The sequence below is a fragment of the Aulonocara stuartgranti genome (genome assembly GCF_965226115.1).
Source record: "Aulonocara stuartgranti genome assembly, chromosome: 12".
NCBI lineage: Eukaryota > Metazoa > Chordata > Actinopteri > Cichliformes > Cichlidae > Aulonocara > Aulonocara stuartgranti.
The window spans coordinates 22616836-22641722 of record NC_138948.1 but is presented as its reverse complement, the minus strand read 5'-3'; the positions used below and the strand labels follow the sequence as shown (position 1 = coordinate 22641722).

At 42.8% G+C, this 24887-nt stretch overlaps 2 long non-coding RNA genes and 1 pseudogene across 3 annotated transcripts; 2 read left to right on the top strand and 1 right to left on the bottom strand.

Annotated features, from left to right (window-relative positions):
• Positions 1-330: 330 nt before the first annotated feature.
• Positions 331-12280, top strand: LOC309718613. The gene is made up of 3 exons (XR_014280033.1): positions 331-418; positions 739-1687; positions 8455-12280. It is a non-coding gene; the product is annotated as an uncharacterized lncRNA (long non-coding RNA).
• A 1501-nt stretch (positions 12281-13781) lies between these two features.
• LOC309718602 (arrestin domain-containing protein 3-like) lies at positions 13782-18047 on the top strand (annotated as a pseudogene). Its single transcript, XR_014280724.1, has 6 exons — positions 13782-14195; positions 16011-16068; positions 16149-16296; positions 16387-16483; positions 16563-16818; positions 17079-18047. The product of XR_014280724.1 is annotated as an arrestin domain-containing protein 3-like (transcript).
• Positions 18048-18106: 59 nt separating this feature from the next.
• On the bottom strand, positions 18107-18809 carry LOC309718617. The gene is made up of 2 exons (XR_014280036.1): positions 18614-18809; positions 18107-18195 (listed from the first exon to the last, which is right to left on the bottom strand). It is a non-coding gene; the product is annotated as an uncharacterized lncRNA (long non-coding RNA).
• Positions 18810-24887: the final 6078 nt, after the last annotated feature.

Here is a 24887-nt window from a genome sequence, read left to right as displayed (position 1 = left end):
AGGCATTTTGCGTACTGTCTGTCTGTGATTTTGCGCTTATCTTTTTCACTTCCGACCGCCAGTCAAATTTCGCGCTTTACGTCGACGTCACGTCTACGTCAAATGAAACCTAGCTATTGTTGAATGTTGCCATTGTGTTTCTTAAATTTGTACAGTCTTAGTTCAAGCAGTAGGATCAAAGCCATTCCTTTGATCCTGACCACCTCTCCAACCACTCTGTGCTGGGGGAGGTTTTATTATAGATACATTGTAGAAAACCCCTGTGATTTGTGTATATAGACTGTTCCACAGACCCCCTCTAACCACTGCTAAGATGGTACACTCCTCCCATCCTTTGTTTGTGTTTGCGCTGGTTCACCGTGATAGCGCTAGTGGAGCTGGGCTGTTGTACTGAACATGTGTCGTGCGTGAATGATAAGTAAGTGCCTTGTATGTTTTGTTCTATGGTTGTAACTTATCATACACTTGCCTATGTACATTGTGTGATGCCTTTATAGAGTTTTCCAGCGGTTTGTGTAGCCACGAGACACTGTATATTCACGCTGATTTGACCAAAATGGCGCTACCCTTGTGAACTGAGCTGCCCAAAGTAAAGATGGAGTCTATCCCTGTGCAGCAGCACATTTGTGTCCACCAGGGGGTGGTGTTTAGTCATTTCTGTTCAACCCTTTCTGTATTATGTAGACCAGTTTGGTTGACTTTAATTGTTTGCTAATTGTAATTTCTGTTATTTTACAGAACCACACACACACATACATATACTCACACGAATTCACTTCTGGAGATGTTTGGATTAAAGGAACCCTAATTCTCATTGCTGTGGACCCTCTCTTTCATCATATAAGTCACCTGTGCCTTCTGACCGAGGATAGGAAAATCCTGCTGTAATTTGCCAGTTTATTAAGCACACACATGTCCAGTTCATACATCCTATCTGAAAGATCTGTTTCTTTTGATGTAAGCTTCCTGGGTTTACGACCCTTTGGTCAGCAGGAGGTCTGACACACACACACACACACACACACACACACACACACATTCTCACATAACACATAACACACACACACACACACACACACATTCTTACAGACGTTCACACATATACATAAAATGCTTTGTCTTAGAACCAAGGGGGCGTGGCTTTGTTCTGACATGTTTTGTGTGAACTGTCTCTCAATAAAAGGTAGCAGGAGGAGGTCAGATCTGGGGGTCATTTTCGTGGTGGACACAGAGGAGGCCTCCCTTGCGCAAATAATCGATCGATCGACTGTCTTGTTTTCTTCATGATGAATAAGTCTCTAGAATTAGCGGGGCTTGTGGAAACACAGACCCAACATTTATTTGGTCCTTCGGAGCCGGAACCTAAAACATCACATCCACAGAGGAGAGGGAGAGGACGCCACCGCAGTCTGCTAGCAGCCATCGTCTGGGACGATTGACGAAAGCCCTGGTACTTTGCTTTTGTTACCAGGCCGGAAGTTTGCGCCTGAACTCCCCTCGGGATGGATGGCGATTGACGGGATCCAGAGACTCTTCCCATGAACGTAAGCAAACAGTGAGTAGAAAAGGCCTTATGCGTAACTGAGACTGCGCGGGCAGACGCGGGTCCAGGGGAGCGCTGGTTGCGCGGTTTCACGCGAACCTAAAACAATAGAGAGCGGCTACGTGACCGTGCAGGTTCTCGCAGGTACGTGAGTGCGCCAGCCGTTAAGGCAGGATGCAGGCTATTAAAGAAAGAAATGGCTCTGTAGCTGCGCGGTTTCACGCGAGCACGGGAGTGCGTTGGTTGTGCGGGTCCACACGAACCTAGAGGAAGCGGCTCTGTGACTGTACGGATAGGACGCAGGTCCAGGAGCACGCTAGCTGTGCGTGCTGACGCAAGCTTTGATTTTTTATCTTATCTTATTTTTACTTTAGTGTATTTTTCTCCGCCGTTAAAGGTATAGAGAGTTTAAGATTATAGGCCAAAAAAAAGTGTGAATGAGCATATGCGTGTGTGAGTGCCAGTAAGTGAACGCAGCAGCACAGAAGGAAACCTAAAGCGGTGTTAACGTAATTCTGTGACCTGTTGTGTACACGTAGCCTGGGTTTTGGGGTAAAGTGTTACCTGCCGCAAACTTAAAATAATTGTCACAATGGGGAATAAAATGTGTAAGTCTGCCTTAGAAGGGGATGTAAAATTTATGGAGAAATTTTTACCGGGCAGCACGCAGTATGTAGGTTGTTGGCATAAAAAAATAAATAAATATGTATTTGAAGGGATATAAGTGGAAGTTCAGTGTAAAATGCGTGTAGAAAGAATAGCTGTAAGTGTAGCAGGTAAAACAGGGAAAGCGAAGCAGAGGAAGGAATTGCAGTTAGCAGTTGCTAAGTTGTGGCTGGAGCAGGCTCAAAAGAGAAGAGAAGCACAGAATGTTAAAAGAGCAATATTGCAAGCAGTAGTTATGAAATCTGAGGATGAAACCACAGCTCAATCCACTGCAACTAGAACAACACTGTAGGAAAGCTTTAGAAAGAGCAAGAATGTTAGCAGAAAGAAGAGCCAGAGAAGAGCGTGAGAGAGCAGAGGCAGAGGTGGAGGAGAAATTAAAGGCTGGGTATGGAGAGGCATTAGGAGCAACATTGAGTCCAAGACAGACTAGGCAGGGCAGGAAACAGAAAGTAAAGTTAGTGAACACAAACGTTACAACCACATATCCATCCCTGACAATACAAAAAAAACATATGGTGTTTCTGTCCCAGAGTGTGAAGATGAAGAACGTTTTTCTCCTGATCCATTCCGTGAGGTGAGCACTTCAAATCAAATCAAATCAAATCACTTTTTTATTGTCACATCACATGTGCAGGCACACTGGCACAGCACATGCGAGTGAAATTCTTGTGTGCGAGCCCCACAAGCAACAGAGATGTGCAAACACAACAACACAAACGAGCAAAATACAAGAATGGCCAACCTGAAACTAATAAATATATGTACAATATATAATAGTGTATGCATTTCTGGATGTGTATACTAAATATTTTCCTACGTGTGTGTGTGTGTGTGTGTATGCACATTTTTACAAATTAAATAGTTTAAAAAAAATAAAATAAAATAATAATAATAATAATAATAATAAAATGTATAAAATATACAGAGTTGAATATGTGCAAAACAAGTGGCATTTATATACAGTATGGAGTGCATAATGTTGAAGTTCTAGTAGTGAAGCTGAGGTGTCTATGACGTGTTCAGCAGTCTGATGGCCTGATGGAAAAAGCTGTCTCTCAGTCTGCTGGTACGGGACCGGATGCTGCAGAACCTCCTTCCTGATGGAAGCAGTCTGAACAGTTTATGGCTGGGGTGACTGGAGTCCTTGATGATCCTCCCCGCTTTCCTCAGGCAGCGCTTCCTGTAGATGTCTTGGAGGGAGGGAAGCTCACCTCCAATTATCCGTTCAGAGCACCGCACTACTCGCTGGAGAGCTTTGCGGTTGTAGGCGGTGCTGTTGCCATACCAGGTGGTGATGCATCCAGTGAGGATGCTCTCAATGGCACAGTGATAGAAGGTCCTAAGGATGCGGGGGCTCATGCCGAATCTTTTCAGTCTCCTGAGAAAGAAGAGGCGCTGCTGCGCCTTCTTCACTGTTTTGTTTGTGTGTACTGACCACGTAAGATCCTCAGCCAGATGTACTCCAAGGAACCGGAAGCTGCTCACTCTCTCCACAGCAGCGCCGTTGATGGTGATGGGGGTGTGTACTTCTCTGCACCTCCGGAAGTCCACTATCAACTCCTTTGTCTTTGCGACGTTGAGGGTGAGATGGTTGTCTTGACACCAGTGGGTCAGGGCGCTGACCTCCTCCCTGTAAGCCGTCTCATCACCGTTGGTGATAAGACCCACCACTGTAGTGTCGTCCGCAAACTTCACAATGATGTTGGAGCTGTTAGTGGCCGTGCAGTCGTAGGTGTAGAGTGAGTACAGGAGAGGGCTCAGTACATGCCCCTGTGGAGCACCAGTGTTCAGTGTGATGGGGGATGAGGTGATGCTGCCTGACCACCTGGCTTCTGTCAGACAGGAAGCTAAGGATCCAGCTGCAGAGGGAGCTGCTCAGTCCTAGATCCTGCAGTTTCCTGTCCAGCTTCGAGGGAACGATGGTATTGAATGCTGAGCTGTAATCTACAAACAGCATCCTCACATACGTGTCTCTCTTCTCCAGGTGTGACAGGGCAGTATGTAGTGTCAGGGCTATGGCATCATCAGCACTTACCCTATGGTAGAGGTTGCTAACCCACACTTTGGAGTGGACGGGGATGACAGCTGCACTATTCATGTTTACCGGCCATGGACCGAGTCTGAATGTGCTGATGCTTGCAAGACCCTTGGAGACCCATTGACTAATGTTGATGAGTTCATAGCTCGACACAGACAGCTTTGTTCCTCATACTGTTTAAATGGACAGGAAACTGAGATTACTTTTAGGAGATGTCTCACTTATAATTGGACCTGTGTCAGAGGACAGTACACAGGTAAAGGGCCAGGTGATAACACCCTGCCCCATGGAGATGCAGATCTCGTTGTCCAAATTAACGAAGTGTAATTGTGATCTAAGCAGAAGTGAGTGTGAGCGTGTTTGACGTCACGGTGTGTGTGAAAAGGTATCCAGCTGGGGCAGACATGATTCTGCAGATCACCTGCCCAGTGGACAAAAAGAAATAAAATAGTTATGTTGATGAATGATAGCATAAAGAGTGTTTGGTGTTTCTTAGTATGAAACAGCTGTAATTAGAGCAGGGCGATATGGCCAAAAATATTTATCATGATATATATTTGAAAATTTGCGATAACGATATAACCGACGATATAATTGATGCGAGACAAAATACAACTCCACAACATTACTAGCGCAAAAAGACAACCTTCCATTTATTTTCACTTAAACAAGAAGCTGGTTTTTATGTACATTAAAGCTTTATAAAAATGTAACAGTGCAAATGCAAATTCCTTGCTGAAAGTTTAACCAAAAGGCATTTCCAGTAGAAATGGGCTGACATATCCTGAGCATAACCATGTATAATATCCACTGAAGTTAAAAAGAGGTGCTTTGCAACATTAAACTGCAGTGTGCAGTACGCATTTTTTGGACCATAAGGTGCACGGGATTATAAGGCACATTAAGCGAAACAAAGCAGTCAGATAAATCAAACTTTATTAAACTCATTCTTCTTGCTTCCTCCACTTCTGTACCATTGATTCATTAATGTTGAATTCTCTGGCAGCTGCTCTATTCCCATGTTGTTGCAGTATATTAATGACTAACCTCGTATTGTGGATGGATTATCTCAGTTGTTCTCCTGACTGAAGTTTGGTCCGTTTACTGCATCCTGCCATGCGATTGCATTTGTCTCTAACCATGAAGAACCTTCACGTTAACTTTTATAAGTGGAAAAGTGTTAGTGTTTGTCCTCCAGCTTCACTGTTTATGTTATGCTAACATAGCTGTGTCGCTAGCGATCACGTAGCACATCATTATATACCAGCTAGTCCAACTTCAGTAACCCTACAAACGTCACTGCTGTTTAGTTTCCTGTCTTCATTTATGTTGGAAGTGATAGCAGAGCTGTACGTTTGATTTTTTTCAGAAATCTCTCAGTCAGAACATGCAATATCATGCTTAGGTAACTAGCGAAACTAGCGAGCTAACTTCCGCTAGCTTCCTGCTAACTTCTAACTCCGTTAAATGTAATAACTTTTGTTTTCATGGATGCCTGGAAGTTAAACTTTATAGTTACACCTGGTAAAGCAGCAATGCTGATCGTTTTATTAAAGATGAAAGAATTTAGACAGTTTTTAACTCTAAGTGATGCTGCAGTGTTGTTTGACCTGAAGTATACAGAGTTTAGGACCCAGATTACTCCCAGATTTAAGAGCATCTTAGTCCGACAAATATGACAATAACAACGGCTGCTTGCATGTTCTGCAAAAAATGTGCTTTGTTGTGTATCTGACGGACAAACACCAAACCAGTTCCACATCACGGAAGTTGCACCATTTTTACAAACCAATTCTGGTTCATCTGTTTCACTCAACAATCGGCCATGTGCGTATGAAAACAAAGGCACTGCGCATGCGCGTTTTACTCCCATTCTATCGCGGTATTTCATTTTCCTATCGTTGCCTAACATTATACCGGTATTAGGGCAGGGATAGCTCAGTAGGTAGAGTGGTTGCCCCATGATCGGAAGGTCGGGGGTTCGATTCCCCTTAACAGCTACCCTGAGGTACCCCTGAGCAAGGTACCGTCCCTACACACTGCTCCCCGGGCGCCCAATGGCTGCCCACTGCTTCACTGAGTGAATGGGTTAAATGCAGAGAGCGATTTCCCCACGGGGCTCAATAAAGTACAATAATGTACACACTTTCTTCTTTCTTCTTCTTCTATTACCGTGAACGGTATAATATGGCCCAGCCCTAGCTGTAATGCTACTTTCTGTTTTGGAGAAAAGTACAGTTTTAAAAAAAAACAGAGAGAGATGTGTGTTGTTTTAAGCAGTGATGAGAATAATGAAAGTGTGATGAGAGAGGAACACAAAAACATACAGAAAATGCATTAACCATGCTAACCCTACATCCATATACACATAAATGATACTCATGAAGACCAGACAGCATCTTAAGCATGAGATTCTGTTTGTCATCTTGTCCAAGTCACTAGTAAGATGAAAGTGATACATAGACTAGTGGACTGAATATTATAGGAGGACAGATGGTTGCATCATAGAGGAGAAAACAGAATGCTGATGAGAGGTCTTAAATGAGTGAGTTGAGTGAGCTGATTTTGAGTTTCTGGTGTGTGAAGAAGTTTTACCATGGCACACATTTAGTTACATGAGAAGAAACCTATTATGTGACGAGACAACAGGGTTATGCTGTATGTTGTGTGTGTGGCTGATTGGATGAATGTTTGAGATTAAACTGGCTGTTGATTTGTCTTTTGTTATTAAGTTGAGCCTGCCAATTGGGTTGTTACGATTTATCCCCCTGGCATGAAGAACACGTGTCATGACTTAAACAAGGCCTTTCTTTCCTTTGCTTTCCTTTATTTTCTTTCTTTTATTTTGTTACTTTCATGGTGCACTGACAGTTTTGTTTGATGATCCATGTTTGAGCAGATCTGCACGATTAGAATCAAAGCGACGTCGAGAAAACTGTTGAAAGGTGAACTTCTCCAAAATTAAAATGGGCTCAGGAGAAAGCCACTTATTTGGGACAATTAGGAAACAAGTTCCTGTCCAAAAGGATTCAACGAGGAAATCCAGTCTAAATTGTTTTTCTTTTTGAAATGACGTCGTTTTGATGAGCGTGGAAACGAATGCGGCGATAATTTCCACAATTAGCAAAAGAAGGAATCACTGAGTGAATGAGTAAGAATTTTAAAATAAATGGGGAAACTGACAAGACTGACTGACTTAACACCATTGTGTGAAGTTAACCCCCACCTGACAAAGGTGTGGATGTATCTCTGTGTGTGTCTCTGTTGCAGGAGCAGAAGGAGACCACAGGAGGAAACTTGGGTCACATGACTATGTGAACTTTGAAAATTTAACCTTTTTAGTTTAAATTTTTCTGTGTCTGTGAATTTACCAGTTACCATTCACTACCTTGTGTTGCTCACAGAGATTACTGTGAGAAAGAGTGTATACACCTGCGCAGCACTAACATTTACATTTCTTTTTACAGCAGATGGTTAATCATGTGATTTGATCATGTGATTTACAGCAGGACACAACTTAATGATGTGTCTCTAGCACAGGATTACTGAGAGTTTGTATGAAGAAAACTGTAGTTACAGGCTATATGTTGATGATGAAATTACACTGTGTTGTTGAGAGAATGTTGGAGAAAATGTGAATGTTACAGGGGAGAAATTAATACAGTTTGAGACATACTGTGATGAGACCATTGTTACTTTTTCCACAGCGAGTGTTAACTTTATGACTTTTCACAGCTCCTCTGGAATCTGGATGGCTGACACCTGACAACCAGGATGAACCGTGTGTTTGGCTAATGTTTGTTTTTCTTTAAGAGTGCTTGTAAAGGATTCAGCACAGACAGACAAGTGACGATTGAACAGATGTGCAGTGGTTACAGAATAGTTATATGAAGCTCATTATCTGACCACTATTGGGCTCATGGTGAGTGACAAACTTAAGGGGAGTCACTGATTACAATGTGGAATGACGTTGAGATGTTAAATAATTTGGAACAAATTATGGGAAAAAGTAGGAGTTTAATGAGTTTAGAATAAACCTGCAATGATCCTTGTCTCTGTGACGCTGAATACTTTATTACTCTTATGATCTATAGTTGGTTGCAAATGTGAAGTTGTTTTAACTTTAAGACTTTGTCTTTTAGGATACAGGAGCTGGGAGTTAAACAAGCAAAACATTTAATTGCTGACTAATGTTTTTACACAGGGTTACAGCTTGGAGTGAAGCTGCTCCAAGGGACAAACCCTGGAGATTGTTTTAGGGAGACTATGCAACATTCTTGTACATGTCTCATTGGGGAGTTGACACGTGGCGAAAGCCGTGTGGCGAGAGGAGTGTCATTTTTTAATTTGTAGACGTCGTGAGGTGCCATGACGAGAAGGAGTGACTGAGAGGATCGTCCACAAGATGGAAGCTGAGGCCTGGAGAGAGTCTTCAGGAGGATCAGAGATCACTTTCAGCACAGAGAGCTGTGCTACTGGGCTTCCAAAGGATTGTCACGAGGAGATCGTCACGAGGAGACTTTGCACAGCAAAATCTTAAATACAATGAAAGAGTTTCGACATTGATGTCAAGGAAGACAACTACGGTGTATGACGTACTCTGCCTTAAAAATCTTCGGCAGCGTTGGAACATGAGAACTTGAGGGAGCGTGCCAAGCTCCAAAAAGTGACAGCGCAGAGGACGTCCAGCGATGGACTTGTGGTTCTGTGAACAGCACAAATGTCAGGTGACTGTAAAATAACTAACAGCACTTTTTCCACAAGTGAAGCCAGTAACTTACTATCCTAAAAGATTAGCTCTGGTTGCTTGTGTTTTACCTCCATGCGTGAGATCAGTATGTGCAGCAGCTTCAGCTGTACAATGTTTCAGGAAATAGTTTATTTCACCTTTTGACACTGTTAGTTCCACACGAGGTAGATGTTTACTACTGCAGACTAAACTTACATTTCTGTCACCTACAAGACACTTGCCTTTAATGTTACTGTTCCTCTCACAACCATGCATAACCATAAAGTGGTGCACAATTCTGAATCTGTCAACCCTTTTTGCCAACGAATGAGGAGGGCACTTCTCATGAGAGTAGAGAGCACATGGAGAAGAAGTGTAAGCCGAGGGATGACTTAATAGCTGTGCCACTCGTTGAGGGAAAGGTTTGGTTTGTTGATAGTTTGAGTTTTACAATAGCAGAAGGACAGACTAGAACAGGTTTTACTGTAGCAGACAGTGAGAGAGAGTTATCTATGTAGGACAACTAGCATGTTTCATATTTGCTTGAGCAGCAGAGATTCTAGCTTTAATGGAAGCGTGTAAAGCTGTAGAGAGACAATATACACTGATAGGCAGTATGTATTTGCTACTGTACATTTCTTTGTAGTGCAGTGAGTGAGACGAGGTGTGACAACTTCGACAGGGAAACCTGTAGAACACACCAAACTCTTGCAAAATCTGCTGGAGGCAGTGTTATTAACAAGTGGAATTGCCGTTTGTAAATGTGCAGCACACATGTGAGGGAAAGATCCAGTTGCATTAGGGAATGCTTTTGCAGATAAGATCGCAAAAGAGGCAGCTTTAGGAGAACATGGTGTTAACATTTTAGCAGTACAACATCAGCAGACATATAGGGCCACTCACCTACTGCAGGAAAACAGTTGTGACTTACAGAAGGAGCGAGCTTGCAGGTTGGTGTTTTTTTTATCTGTGTGATAACCCAATACTGCCTAATAATTTGTATAAGACTGCTGCTATTTTGAGCCATGGGCCATGCCATGTCTCAACAGGAGGGAGATGAGCAGTCGTTATACTCACTCTAGAAGTAGTTTATACTTTAGGATTATTAAATACTTAAAAAAAAAGTTTTTGCAGGCAGAGAGAACTAATGGAACAGTAAAGTTAAGATTTAGTAAGACAGGCAGGACATGGTTAGACTGTATAGAATTAATTAAGATATACATGAGGATTCCTCCAACAGAGAACGGTTTGACTCTTTGAGATTATATATGTTAGAGCATTTAGAGTTCTAGTCTTCTGTAGTGATGATAGAAGAGCAGAAGAGAGAGCATATTAGCAGATTAGATGCTTGAAATGTTTAAAAGTAAAGTAGTCATGAGAACAAATGATCTGCCAGATGATTCTGTTACTCTGCAGGAGCAGAATCTGAAGTCTGGAGATTGGATGTTGATAAGGCCATGGAGAGGAAGTGCTGGTCCAGTCCACGGTGGAAGGTTCCTATCGGGTGATGCTGACAACGACCACAGCAGTGAAGATTGCTGGAAGAAACACTTGGATACATCAAGCGCACTGCAAGAAGGTGACACACATCCAGGCCAGCTCGGAGCAAGTGGCAGGAAGACCGGGTACAAGGGGGGGGGGGGAAGCCTCCAAGGCCCTTCGTCTCAATCCGTTGAAGAAACCAACTGAGCCACAGGTACTCATCAGAATGGCTGGGAATGTGTTGTGCATCTTCTTGAGCCTGTGGACCGTGAGTGGGATGACAGGGAGCGCACTGGAACAGAGCAAACCACACCCAGTACCCGCATGGGTTTTCAACAACTACTGGTGGCAGTTTAAGAACACAACCGCTCACATAAAGAACGAGACCAATGGTTATGCTTGTGATGCCACTGGCTACACATTCTTCTGGACTGTGGCCATATAGCATCACTGAGAGCGAGACAGTTTGTTTGGTTGCTTTAGCAACACATCCAGGAACACTGCCAACTTTTCAACTCCTCTGAACCTGAATGGAAGGTTGATTCACCAGTAGCTGGGAAGGTGAACTGTTCTGGTACAATAGACCTGCTCCTCTGACTTAAAGAATATGACTTGTTGCAGGACATTATACAGTTAAACGAACTGGAAACAGGCCAATTGCCTATCTGTATGAAGGGCAATGGATTAGTCCAAGTTGGAGACTTATCATGAAATTTGTGCAACATCACCTATTCTTTAGTCTTCTGCAAGAAGGATGTAAACAGAGAAGCCTTTTGTCTACATTTGCATCATGAACACTTGAGGTTTTGAGCCAAGAAGATCAAAACAGCTTGATCCAATTTCCTTTACAAAGCTTTTTCTGTGGTGACAACAGAACAGGAGAAGAGTTGTAAATGCAGATTATTCACCAGTTGACTCTAACCCCCACACGATGCCTACAGTGAGATTTTTTGGGGGAGGGGGGGGTTGATAGAAGTCAATAAAGAAGGGTGTGACCAGGCTGCAGCTTTGAAGCTAGCTGAGAGCCACATGGACAAACAATAAAGTCAACTGATGCGTTTAAATGCCTATGTCTGTATACAGTTGGATTGTAGTGACATATAATTTTTGAGAATGATGACTGTTGACATTCAGTTGTTTACTTGAAGAAATACATAATGAATTGCACGACAGGAGCTGGATAGCTTGGTTACTGTCTGGTCCTTGGTGGCATCTTCTTTTGAAAATATTAATTCCTGTTTTGGACTGTTGACATTGATTTGCTTATGTATAGGATGTAGTTTACTGTGTATGAATGAAATCTACACTGACACTGTCCAAACAAAACATAAGTTGAAATTTAAGTATACAATGACAAAAAGGAGGGAAATGTTAAGTCTAATTGTTGAATGTTGCCATTGTGTTTCTTAAATTTGTACAGTCTTAGTTCAAGCAGTAGGATCAAAGCCATTCCTTTGATCTTGACCACCTCTCCAACCACTCTGTGCTGGGGGAGGTTTTATTGTAGATACATCCTATCTGAAAGATCTGTTTCTTTTGATGTAAGCTTCCTGGGTTTACGACCCTTTGGTCAGCAGGAGGTCTGACACACACACACATTCTCACATAACACATAACACACACACACACACACGCACATTCTTACAGACGTTCACACATATACATAAAATGCTTTGTCTTAGAACCAAAGGGGCGTGGCTTTGTTCTGACATGTTTTGTGTGAACTGTCTCTCAATAAAAGGTAGCAGGACGAGGTCAGATCTGGGGGTCATTTTCGTGGTGGACACAGACGAGGCCTCCCTTGCGCAAATAATCGATCGATCGACTGTCTTGTTTTCTTCATGATGAATAAGTCTCTAGAATTAGCGGGGCTTGTGGAAACACAGACCCAAAAGGTGGTTAGCGGGTCGAGCAATGGCACCACGTGATGAAATTTTATGTCGTCAGCTGAGATGCTGTGGAGAGCAAACTGAGCCTCCACGTGGATGAACCATGACGAGGGGTCATGGAGCGACAACTGGAGCGCAACGGCAAATGTAGCCGCAGCAGGAGGCAGAAGGCCAGCAGTAGCGGCGTGTCCAGTGCGAACTCCATGGTTTGCTGCGTGTTCAAGGTAGGGTCACCAATATGGAGGCATGGGACACACGATACAGGAGCTCTAGTTTTACACTCCAACTTTATTCACCTCCAAACATGAACTGAGCATATTGCACCCAAACACAACAGAACCCTTCCTTGGGTGTGAGTGGAAGCCTCTAGTGGGTCGCCACAGGATCATTCATTGTTGTAGGTGCCCATTTTTAATGCGTGTTGTTGGACTTCTTTGTGTGACCACAAATTTTAAAGTTGGACTCAGCCAAGCTCTAGATTGACTGCGCGCAGGTAAATCGATCAATATTGTAGGTACAGTATATTGGATGTTTGCTTAAGATCTGTGATTTTGAATGGTTTAATAAAAGGCACAGCCTGAAAAAGGGACATGGGCTCATCTTCCTGCAGGCTCACCACTCGCATGAGGTACCGTAGGGGTCGTATGCAATGTGAGCTGGGCGGCGCCCAGGAGCGGACGTCCTTCCCTTATTCTTCACTTATTTGCTCAAGTGAAGAGATATGTTTGACATATTTTTGACAAATTATATGCCAACAAGTCACTTATAACTGTTTATATTCCTGCAATAAATTTTTTGACAAATACCCCTAATCACTTTTTTTGCAGATGATCACTTTTTGGCACAACAAAGGCAGCTGGCAAAGCAACTAGTGGAGTGGTTGTAGCAAGGTAAACTGGAGACCATCGATCTGTGAACTTTTTTGCATGGTACAACTTCATGAGTTTGGCATTATTCAGTAACTTTTCAGATAAAAAGTAACCAACTTTATTAAGTGGTAGCACTGGGACAGACCCTCCTGCCCTGCAGCAATTGAAATAGGCTCCAGCTCCTTTCCTCTTGGACAAGCTGGATGGATGGGTGGATAGATGAGTAAATGGATGGCATCGATGATTTTTTTTGTTACTTCTGAGAGCAAAGTTAGTAAATATTTATTTAGCCTTTCACTTTGGGTCTTGCGCTTTGCAGATAGTTGCTCAACACAATGTAGGATTTAGCTATGGGCAGGGTTGGGGTTGGCCCTCTAAATGTGGAAGTTGCTTGTTCTCTCCCTGCTTGTGTCACGTCTTTCCTGGTACTTCAACTTCCTTCTCAGTAAAAACAATTATCACTGCTGTTAATTTCGTGGTAAACTTCCCCTAATTTCAATATTTTTTGATTATCAAATCCCAGAAAGAGAGATTGCTGTGAACTTTGAAAAAAAAAAAAAAAAAACAACAGAAAATTTCCATCATTTACATGACTGGCAAGGCTCCAACACTCAGCGTTTTAAAAACTCCTCCTTTTGAGTGATGGGGTTGAAATTTCTTGATCTGCCCGTCTGATCAGTTTATCTGTGCTGAGAAAAGCATTTCACTGACAGCTCTGAAATGTCACGGATAAAAGACTTTAATGTGACTTACGAGGCAATCAGTGAAGATCATGCTTTTTCTGAAGGAGATACTATAGTGGGCACAGTTAATTTCCGACTGACCAAAGACGTCAAAGTCAAGAGCGTTTTCGTGAAAGCCAAAGGAGACTCTATCGTAAAGTGGACAGAAGGTACTGGAGAGGAAAGGGAATTTCATTATAGTCACCGGAGATATTTCAAAGTGAAGGAATTTCTATTTGCAGAGAATGCTAGAGGTAAGGGGTTCATGCATTTAAAACCTGAACTCAGGTTGTTATTGTGCCATTCCTAGCAGGACTTTTTGTTGCCATTTCAGTCCTCATGAAGGAATATAGTGTTTTTGTCATGTTCTCTGGCCTCTTCTCAGAGTTTGTGAGTCCTTTGGAGTTTTATAATCCTTTATCTGACTACATTTAATTCTCATCTTTTTTTTTTGATTGTCTTAATTGCTTATAGGTTTGTCATGTCACCGCCTTCTGTCCCATTACATGTTTACCTCGTGTGTATAAATACTGCTTTTCTTATATATCCTTCATCTTGGCTTCGTCACTTCTGCTGTGTACCTCTTGAGTCTAATCTTGTCATTTTTCTATTATCTGCTCTTTTTGGCTAACCCGTGGCAAGCCGTGGTGCTTTGTTTTCCTAATATGTGTGTATAGAAGTATAAACACACATATTCTTCCCTTATTCTTCACTTATTTGCTTATTCTGGAATGATTTTAAATTCTGATGCTTTTCATAGAGTTTATGGCTGAGTTATCAACATGTCCGAGTGCTCAGGTGGAGACAGGACTCATCCAGAAGAGGGCTGATTTATTTCCCCATGTAAACCTGAAGTTTGTGTAACTGCCAACTTACAGTGGAAAATGAGCTTTGATGTGTTGTCCGCAACAACTACTCTCATGAAGGTTGCCACTATCAATCAATTGGTATACATTTATCAGAACTGTGACACCTGTGGATCCAAGTGAGGTAAAGGAAGACTGGCAAGCTTAAAATGCATATCACAGAAATTGTTCTTATCTGGATAATTAAGCATACATCAACACTTAAATTGGAGAGCATCCCCACCCCCATCCAGCCTTGCTTGTCTATGAAATAAAGAAAATACTTGTTTTGCAAGAATCTTTATGACTCTGTGTCAGGCTAGTTAATTTTGGGCACTTAAAGTATGATTAGAAAAATGTGTTTTTGTATTCGTTATAATTTCTCATGACTTCTTGGGCAGATCTCTCTTGAAAAACACATTTTAATGTCAGTGACACTTTTTTCAAGATAAATAAAAGATATGCAACAGTCATTTTGCCAAAAATAGATTGTGGCTTGTACCTTGTGATTCAAACATATTTTCTGGCTCAGAATGACTTTTATGATTCACAAGAGATATGTTTGACATATTTTTGACAAATTATATGCCAATAAGTCACTTAGAACTGTTTGTATTCCCACAATAATCTTTTAACAAATACCCCTAATCACTTTTTTGCTGATGATCACTTTTTTGGCGCAACGACGGCAGCTGGCAAAGCAATTAGTGGAGTGGTTATTAAATTTTTTTGTTACTTCTGAGAGCAAAGTTAATAAATATTTATTTAGCCTTTCACTTTGGGTCTTGCACGTTGCAGATAGTCACTCGACACAATGTAGGGTGTAGCTATGGGCAGGGTTTATGGGCCACATTTAGAGGGCCAACCCCATGTGGAAGTTGCTTGTTTTTTTCCTGCTTGTGTCAGGTCTTTCCTGGTACTTCAGCTTCCTTCTCAGTAAAAACAGTTATCACTGCTATTAATTTATTGGCAAACTTCCCCTAATTTCAATATTTTTTGATAGTCAAATCCCAGAAAGAGAGATTGCTGTGAACTTTGGAAAAAAAAACCAACAGAGAATTTCCATCATTTACATATTTCTTTACTGGCAAGGCTCCAACACTCAGCGTGTTAAAAACTTCACCATGTGAGTGACGGGGCTGAAATTTTTGAACACAGGTTGTTATTGTGCCATTCCTAGCAGGACCATTTGGACATACAAGTATAATCATATTTCTCTTGCAGGCACTTCACTTCCCCAAGGGGCCCACACTTTTAAATTCAGGCTTAAAATCCCAGAGGGGTATGTGGGAATTTCTGGCTTCATGCATTAATACCGTGCTGTAGTTTGCTTTTACAAATAACTAGATTCTGTTTTTTTAGGAACATGCCTTCGTCCTTCCAGGGGAAACATGGAAAAATTGTCTATGTGGTTGAAGCAAAGATATCTCGGAGCTGGCATTTGCCTTCTGCAGTACAAAAAGAGATCAAGTTTGTTTCTAAGGCATTTCTAAACACTCCTCAAGTAATGGTAAACACTACAATGATGTGTTATAAATTTGACATCTGGATTACAATTGAGTTGATCTGAAAAAAAAAATGTCTGTCTGGTTCTTTACAGTGTCCACAATCTAGTTCAGTGAGTAAAGACGTCGGTGTTTTCTCTAAGGGACAGGTTCAAATGTCTGCTACCATTAGCAGAGGAGTTTGTTTTCCAGGTAAAATATCTGCAACTTACAAAATAAAATGTGAATAGATTTAAAAATTAAGCTCATTGTTAACATTTGCTATTGACAGGTGAAACTTTATCTGTTGTTGCCAAAATCTGTAACTCTTCCTCCAAGAACATAGAACCCAAATTCAAACTTCAGAGGAAATAGTGTACAGATGCGATGGCAAGACTAAAACCTGTGATGAGACTCTGTTCAAAGAGGTCGGGGACACTATCCGTCCAAACTCAGAGCAAACTGCCTCCCGCCAGTTGAAGATTCCTAGTGATGCCATCGCCACCCTCCGTAACTGTGATATCATCTCAGTTGAATATCAGTTAAAGGTATAAAACTATGTCATAGGGATTTCATGGTGAACTTTGGTTGTAAATGTTTGTAGGTAAATAATAGATAAAGAAAATGTGTGTCTTAACCTCTTAAATAATTAATAACTACTATGAAGATAAGACGCTGCATAAAAAAGCATAACAAATAATAATTATATGTCAAATTAAAAAAGTAAAATTGGTAGTTTTATAAATTGCACTTTTAATTTGATGGTTACTTTAGTCTGATTTGATTCTAAATCTCTGACTTTTTCCAGGTATATCTGGACATTAGTTTTGCCTTTGACCCAGAGGTGGTGTTTCCACTGCTCATCATTCCTTACAGATTTGCAGCCATTCAGCCTGGGGAGCCTGTGGGCCCTTACCCACCTGGGAGAGCCTGGGCAACTACCCTTCCCTTGCCTTCCCCACTGGATCAGGTGCTTGTCCCTCACTAGATCCCGCTCAGCATGCAAACATAACAAGTGGCAATTTTAACCAGTGGCCACAAGGTGCTGCTCCATACGGGTTTTCAGTTCCAGGATTCACATCACCTTCAGTACCTGCATACCCTCCTGCTACGCCTCAATTTCAACAGGGAGAACCATCTCTTCCCCCTGAACTGGTAACTGAGCAAATTAATAAACTAAATGTGAGCAGTAAGTGACACCTTAAAAATAACTGTTAAGGTGAAAACCAAATTGGTCAGAGGCTATTCCTCAAACTGTAACTTTTAAAGTATCTGAAAGAAAAGAAAGTGGAATTAAATCATGTCATTGAGCCCAGATTTCACCTGTTGATGGCAGCAGAAGTCCAGCATGACCAAATGTAACAGTGCAGACAGAGATTCATACTGCAATCTCTGATCTCAAAAGAGGTCTTTGAGTCTCTTATTATATTTTTTTTGTTGATCCAACGATTCCTCTGTGGTCGTTGTTTTTGCCTAGATTTGAGAGGTATATCATCTTTCTCCACTGTAAATGATTCAAAATGCAGCTCCTGGATTCTTAAGTTGTATGAAAAAAGCAATACATAACTCATGACAATTAGTTTGTAAAGGGAATAAAAAGTGCAGTGTGGCATTATTAATTAGAGCTAGCGGTGTGTGTGCTTTTTTCATTTCTTTTTTCAGAAGCATGCGTCTGCAGGTAACTAATTAGTGCGTAAATTTGCTGTGAATTTTACTTTTACAGTTATTCTTTTTGTCTTTGCTACATTGTACCTGTAGAATATATATATACTGGAAGTGCTGGGTATACAAGTCTGGCCTAAGTCTTTGGTCAGAAAGACTGCAGCAGTCCAGGAGTTTAGTTCACCGTCTTTAATGAAGCTTCACAGAAGATATGCACTTATAATTGTGGCAGGTGCAGTATCGGTGACTATAAGCATGGTTGTCTGGAAACAGAAACAGGTAACACTATAATTAGCAGGCTCAAAGACAACCAAGCAACAATCAGAACACATCATCTACTCAGACACAGCAATATTTTACAATGTCCACAAGGGGTCGCCGTAAGACCAGAAGTTGGCTAAATAGCACATATCTTCCCAGTTGCTAGTACTAAGGCAAGCATGTGGCGAGCTAACAACAGCTAAACTAAACAATAAACAACAGAAAAATCCTTTAACCGCGGGAGATAATCATTGGGGGAGATTCTGGCCACTGGTATTAACTTAGTGCTAGTTAATTAAATAATTAAATAAACCTACTAACGTGGTAGCAGTGTACTGAGGCATAACTTTAGCTTAAACATACACAAACAACTATAACTATTATCATACCAGTTAACCTGTCAAAGGCAATAACACTTACAGTCTCATTAACGCACACGGAATCACACAAACTGCGATACAACTGCCATGCTCTGCTGCTGCTTTTCGTCCCTCACTCTCCCTCTGCGTGATGCGCACATGATCACTGGTGCGCTCATTTGGGTGCGCTTGGTTCTTGCCTCTAGACATCCTGAGGCCGAGTCAGCAGGGAATTTGCACAGTACCCATGTCTTATCTTTGTTGCTTGACTGTTGTCAGTAGGTTTTATAACAGCATCATCAGACAGTTGTTTATGTCAGTAATTTCCCAGGATATGCAGACATTTGTCTCATAATTGATAGTGTAGTTGAAACAATTGGTAGCAATAAAGATAACTTCATATCAAAATATGTATAACACTGTATTGTAACTGCTTTATTTATTTTCTATTGTTAGATTTTATCCGTGTTTGTTTTTCATTTTTTACTTTTATAATTTTATCCCACAATTTTCATGCTGTTTATCATTGTTGTGCTTTTTGCTTGGTTTTCATTTTTGTATGCTTGTCTGTGTTTTACTTTTTCTTTAGATACAGTTAATGTAAAACTGCCAACTGCACTTTTAAATGTAGTGTTACACCCCGGCCTAGGCAACCGGAGTGCAACACGAAAAAAAGTAAAAATAAAGGAAAAATAAAACCACGAAGGCTCTCCACCAAAATCCCAAAACGAAATTTAAAGCATGATACCACATTTATTTACATCCCCAAACACAAGACGTCAAACTATTTACAACGGGGGGGGGAAGATCGCGACCATGACATACTGAAACACAAGGCTTAAATACATAGAAGGAGCAATCAGGGAATGGACAACAGGAGGGAAACACAGCTGGGGCAAATTAGAACTGACGAGACAGGGAAAAATGTAAACTAAACACACTAAAATAACACAGACTTTCAAAGTAAAGCAGGAAATACATAACAGTCACGCAAAAACAAAACACTGACAACACCGAAACGTAACATTTCCCCCCACCCAAAAATCAAACATGTAACCCCAAGTGAAATGTTTGATTCAGACAAACGAAGGCTGAAACGAAGGCAGACGAAGCTGATGGAGGCTGGAGCGGTCCCACTGACCCTCCAGCAGACGACGAAGGCTGGAGCGGTCCCACGGACCCTCCAGCGAAGGCGGATGAAGGCTGGAGCGGTCCCACGGACCCTCCAGCGACGACAAAGGCTGGGGCGGTCCCACGGACCCTCCCCCCAGCGAAGGCGGATGAAGGCAGACGAAGCTGATGGAGGCTGGAGCGGTCCCACGGACCCTCCAGCAGACGACGAAGGCTGGTGCGGTCCCCCGGACCCTCCAGCAGAGGCGGATGAAGGCTGGAGCGGTCCCTCGGACGCTCCAGCGAAGGCGGATGAGCAGCCCACCAGCTGCACACACGGACACGCAGCCCACCAGCTGCACACACGGACACGCAGCCCACCAGCTGCACACACGGACACGCAGCCCACCAGCTGCAGAAGCCTGGAGCGGTCCCTCGGATCCTCCAGCGAAGGCAGACGGAGGCTGAAGCGGTCCTCGGACCCTCCAGCGAAGACAGAAGGCCGAAGCTGTCCCTCCTTCGGACCCTCCAGCAATCCCGGACGAGCCCCCATATGTTACACCCCGGCCTAGGCAACCGGAGTGCAACACGAAAAAAAGTAAAAATAAAGGAAAAATAAAACCACGAAGGCTCTCCACCAAAATCCCAAAACGAAATTTAAAGCATGATACCACATTTATTTACATCCCCAAACACAAGACGTCAAACTATTTACAACGGGGGGGGAAGATCGCGACCATGACATACTGAAACACAAGGCTTAAATACATAGAAGGAGCAATCAGGGAATGGACAACAGGAGGGAAACACAGCTGGGGCAAATTAGAACTGACGAGACAGGGAAAAATGTAAACTAAACACACTAAAATAACACAGACTTTCAAAGTAAAGCAGGAAATACATAACAGTCACGCAAAAACAAAACACTGACAACACCGAAACGTAACATTTCCCCCCACCCAAAAATCAAACATGTAACCCCAAGTGAAATGTTTGATTCAGACAAACGAAGGCTGAAACGAAGGCAGACGAAGCTGATGGAGGCTGGAGCGGTCCCACTGACCCTCCAGCAGACGACGAAGGCTGGAGCGGTCCCACGGACCCTCCAGCGAAGGCGGATGAAGGCTGGAGCGGTCCCACGGACCCTCCAGCGACGACAAAGGCTGGGGCGGTCCCACGGACCCTCCCCCCAGCGAAGGCGGATGAAGGCAGACGAAGCTGATGGAGGCTGGAGCGGTCCCACGGACCCTCCAGCAGACGACGAAGGCTGGTGCGGTCCCCCGGACCCTCCAGCAGAGGCGGATGAAGGCTGGAGCGGTCCCTCGGACGCTCCAGCGAAGGCGGATGAGCAGCCCACCAGCTGCACACACGGACACGCAGCCCACCAGCTGCACACACGGACACGCAGCCCACCAGCTGCACACACGGACACGCAGCCCACCAGCTGCAGAAGCCTGGAGCGGTCCCTCGGATCCTCCAGCGAAGGCAGACGGAGGCTGAAGCGGTCCTCGGACCCTCCAGCGAAGACAGAAGGCCGAAGCTGTCCCTCCTTCGGACCCTCCAGCAATCCCGGACGAGCCCCCATATGTTACACCCCGGCCTAGGCAACCGGAGTGCAACACGAAAAAAAGTAAAAATAAAGGAAAAATAAAACCACGAAGGCTCTCCACCAAAATCCCAAAACGAAATTTAAAGCATGATACCACATTTATTTACATCCCCAAACACAAGACGTCAAACTATTTACAACGGGGGGGGAAGATCGCGACCATGACATACTGAAACACAAGGCTTAAATACATAGAAGGAGCAATCAGGGAATGGACAACAGGAGGGAAACACAGCTGGGGCAAATTAGAACTGACGAGACAGGGAAAAATGTAAACTAAACACACTAAAATAACACAGACTTTCAAAGTAAAGCAGGAAATACATAACAGTCACGCAAAAACAAAACACTGACAACACCGAAACGTAACAGTAGTATAAAAATGAAATTGACTTGGTGTATGTAATTATTGTTCACATATTTAGGATGAGAAAGCCTTCTTGCAGTGCTATCCTTAGGAGAGAGCTGCATTTTATCTTAAAGAATATTTAATTGTTGCATAAGTGGTTCTATGTATGCTGGAGATGTAAGTGTCACAGTCCGGCGAGGGCAGACTGTATGTGTTGACAAAAAGGACCCAAAACGCAGACTCCAAAAACTGAACGTGGCGTGGATTTAACAAAAAACAAGCCGTTTATTGAGGCTAGCAAAAAGGGTACAAATAAAAGGGCATTGGGGAAACTAAACAATAACCTAAACTGGGTGAACTAAAACTAAACATGGGAAAAACCTTAAACATGGTGAACTGACATAGATACCTGAAGTTGTGACATGGATGAGCAGACGACCAGACAAAGAATGACTGAAAGCACACGGACTAAATACACACAGGAGGATAATGAGGGAAGTGGGAACACATGGAGAAACAGCTGACACACATGAACATAACGACGTCACAAGGAGAGAGTAACACTAAAAACATTGAACATAGGAACACAGGACCCCTCCAAAATAAAACAGGAAATATAATGAGACGCAGACCTGACAACATAAGACCCACAGACATGAAACACACGAAGGGCAAGGGAGACTTCACAGGGGTTGAAAACACAAGGGGGAACTAATAAGCAAATGAACATAGGAAACTTAATAAGCTTAAACATACACTATAAACATCAAAAGAACTAAAACTCAAAACACTGGGTCATAAGACCCAGGATCGTGACAGTAAGGTTCTAGAGGTGAAACACTTGCCAGGGCTTGTGGCTTATGCATTTTGTGACGACCTGCGTGGTCTCTGTTAAATCACTTAACGGTCATTTTGTATACTTACCTGATTTGTTGTCAGATTTTTGGCCACAAAAAGGCTACACACTAATTCCGACTATGGCAGATAATAAAACTAAAATCATATTTAGCTCTCTATAGAGGTTCGAACAGGCTATACATTTAAGTGCGTGGCTTTTTTTCTTTTCTTTGTTTTTTACTGCAACTATATACTGGCCAGTGGTTGCCAGTGGACTCCCACACTGAAGTCCAGGCCCTGTATTTTAACTGATTAGTACTGGTTGAAGCTCAAATAATAATCTGTAATAAAAAACATTTTGACCTGAACTACTGGTAAGTAGATGCAATCTAACATTTCTCTTGATATTTACATCAATAAAATTGTTGAGCAATTGCAAGCTTCGAATTTATTTTTGAGAGTGTACATTTTCCAGGCCGTAGACAAAGTCTTCATCCAGTGATCTATTGAGAAGGTAACAGGAAGAAACTATCAGAGATGCCAGTCACAGACCTGAAGATGTCTTTGGTCCTCCAAGGTATGGAGGCCTATCTCCCCCACCACTTCCCCTACCAGTGGCAGATGCCCTCAGACATCGGTGCATTGGTGGTTCTTTGTGTCCGGGGATGGGCGTCCAGGCTCACTCCTTGGTGGCCGCTTATCGGGGCCTGGAGCCTGGGGCTCGCTCGGGCCGCTTCGGGGGTGGGGTGCCCTCAGCCTCTCGGCCTGGGGCTCGGTCACTCTGGCACAGCTGGCTGCCAGCGGAGCTCACGGGCACGTCACTGCAACACCCCTGGCTTCTGCTCCGCGGCTGCTGAGTGAGCCCTCATCTGGGGCTCTCCTCAGCTCTTTCTGGGATAGTGGCGTGGTTGCCCCTCTGTTGGTCTTCCTTGGTCTCTTGTGTTCTGAGGGCCTCTGGATGTCTGGAGTTTTGATCTCCTCCATACCTGCTTCATGCCCTGGAGGACTGGGCTGTGGCTCCCCCACACCCTCTAGCAGATTATTACATGAAGGAACCTTTTAAAAACAAGCGCGTTCATGCTCACAGGTGTACACACGGGTGCTCACACCCACAAACTACACCCTTTTTGTCTCCTACCTCAAAGCACACTGTGCGCTGTCGATCTTACGTGCTGCACAATAATGTTTAATATTTAGTATTTACTGTTGTATTCCCATATATCATCGTGATGTTGTTTATTCTATTGCTCTCATTTTCTTCTGCTTGTTTTCTTTTTTCATTCTCAACACGTGAAGTTAAAAAAAGTATCTACTGTTAAAAAAAAAAAAAGAAAAAAAAAGGAAAATGTGCGCTGTGGCAGTTTTTTGACCATAACGTTGTGATATGTTAGCTTTGTTTGTATGTACGAGTCAGAAATAAACTTGGACAGCTCACAAAAAAAAAAAGAAAAGAAAAAAAGAAGATGTCTTTGAATCTTTGAAAGACAGAGAGTCTTGGAACATCTGCAGGATGTTGAACTGTCAGTTATTGTGTCATTTGAACTTTAAGTATGCTTTGAACCTAACCTGATCCATTAAAGTACACCTTTGGGGTGTTCCCTAAAGCTATAAAATACATCAACAACAGTTCTTAGAAAGACACTCTCAGAAGGAGCTGCTGTCAATCTATGGCATGTAGAAACGAGGTACTCCCCTTTGAGAAATAAATGTTTTTATTTTACATACCACAATTAGTGAATCTACAGGGTGGGCCATTTATATGGATACACCGTAATAACATGGGAATGGTTGGTGATATTAAAGTCCTGTTTGTGGCACATTAGTATATGTGAGGGGGCAAACTCCTCAAGATGGGTGGTGACCATGGTGGCCATTTAGAAGTCGTCCATCTTGGATACAACTTTTGTTTTTTCAGTAGGAAGAGGGCCATGTGACACATCAATCTTATTGGTAATGTCACAAGAAAAACAATGGTGTGCTCGGTTTCAACGTAACTTTATTCTTTCATGAGTTATTTACAAGTTTCTGACCACTTATAAAATGTGTTCAATGTGCTGCCCATTGTGTTGGATTGCCAATGCAACCCTCTTCTCCCACTCTTCACACACTGATAGCAACACCGCAGGAGAAATGCCAGCACAGGGATCCAGTATCAGTAGTTTCAGGTGCTGCATATCTCGTATCTTCACACCATAGACAACTGCCTTCAGATGACCCCAAAGATAAAAATCTAAGGGGGTCAGATCGGGAGACCTTGGGGGCCATTCAACTGCCCACGACGACCAATACATTTTCCAGGAAACTGTTCATCTAGGAATGCTCGGACCTGGCACCCATAATGTGGTGGTGCACCATCTTGCTGGAAAAACTCAGGGAACGTGCCAGCTTCACTGCACAAAGAGGGAAACACATCATCATGTAGCAATTTCA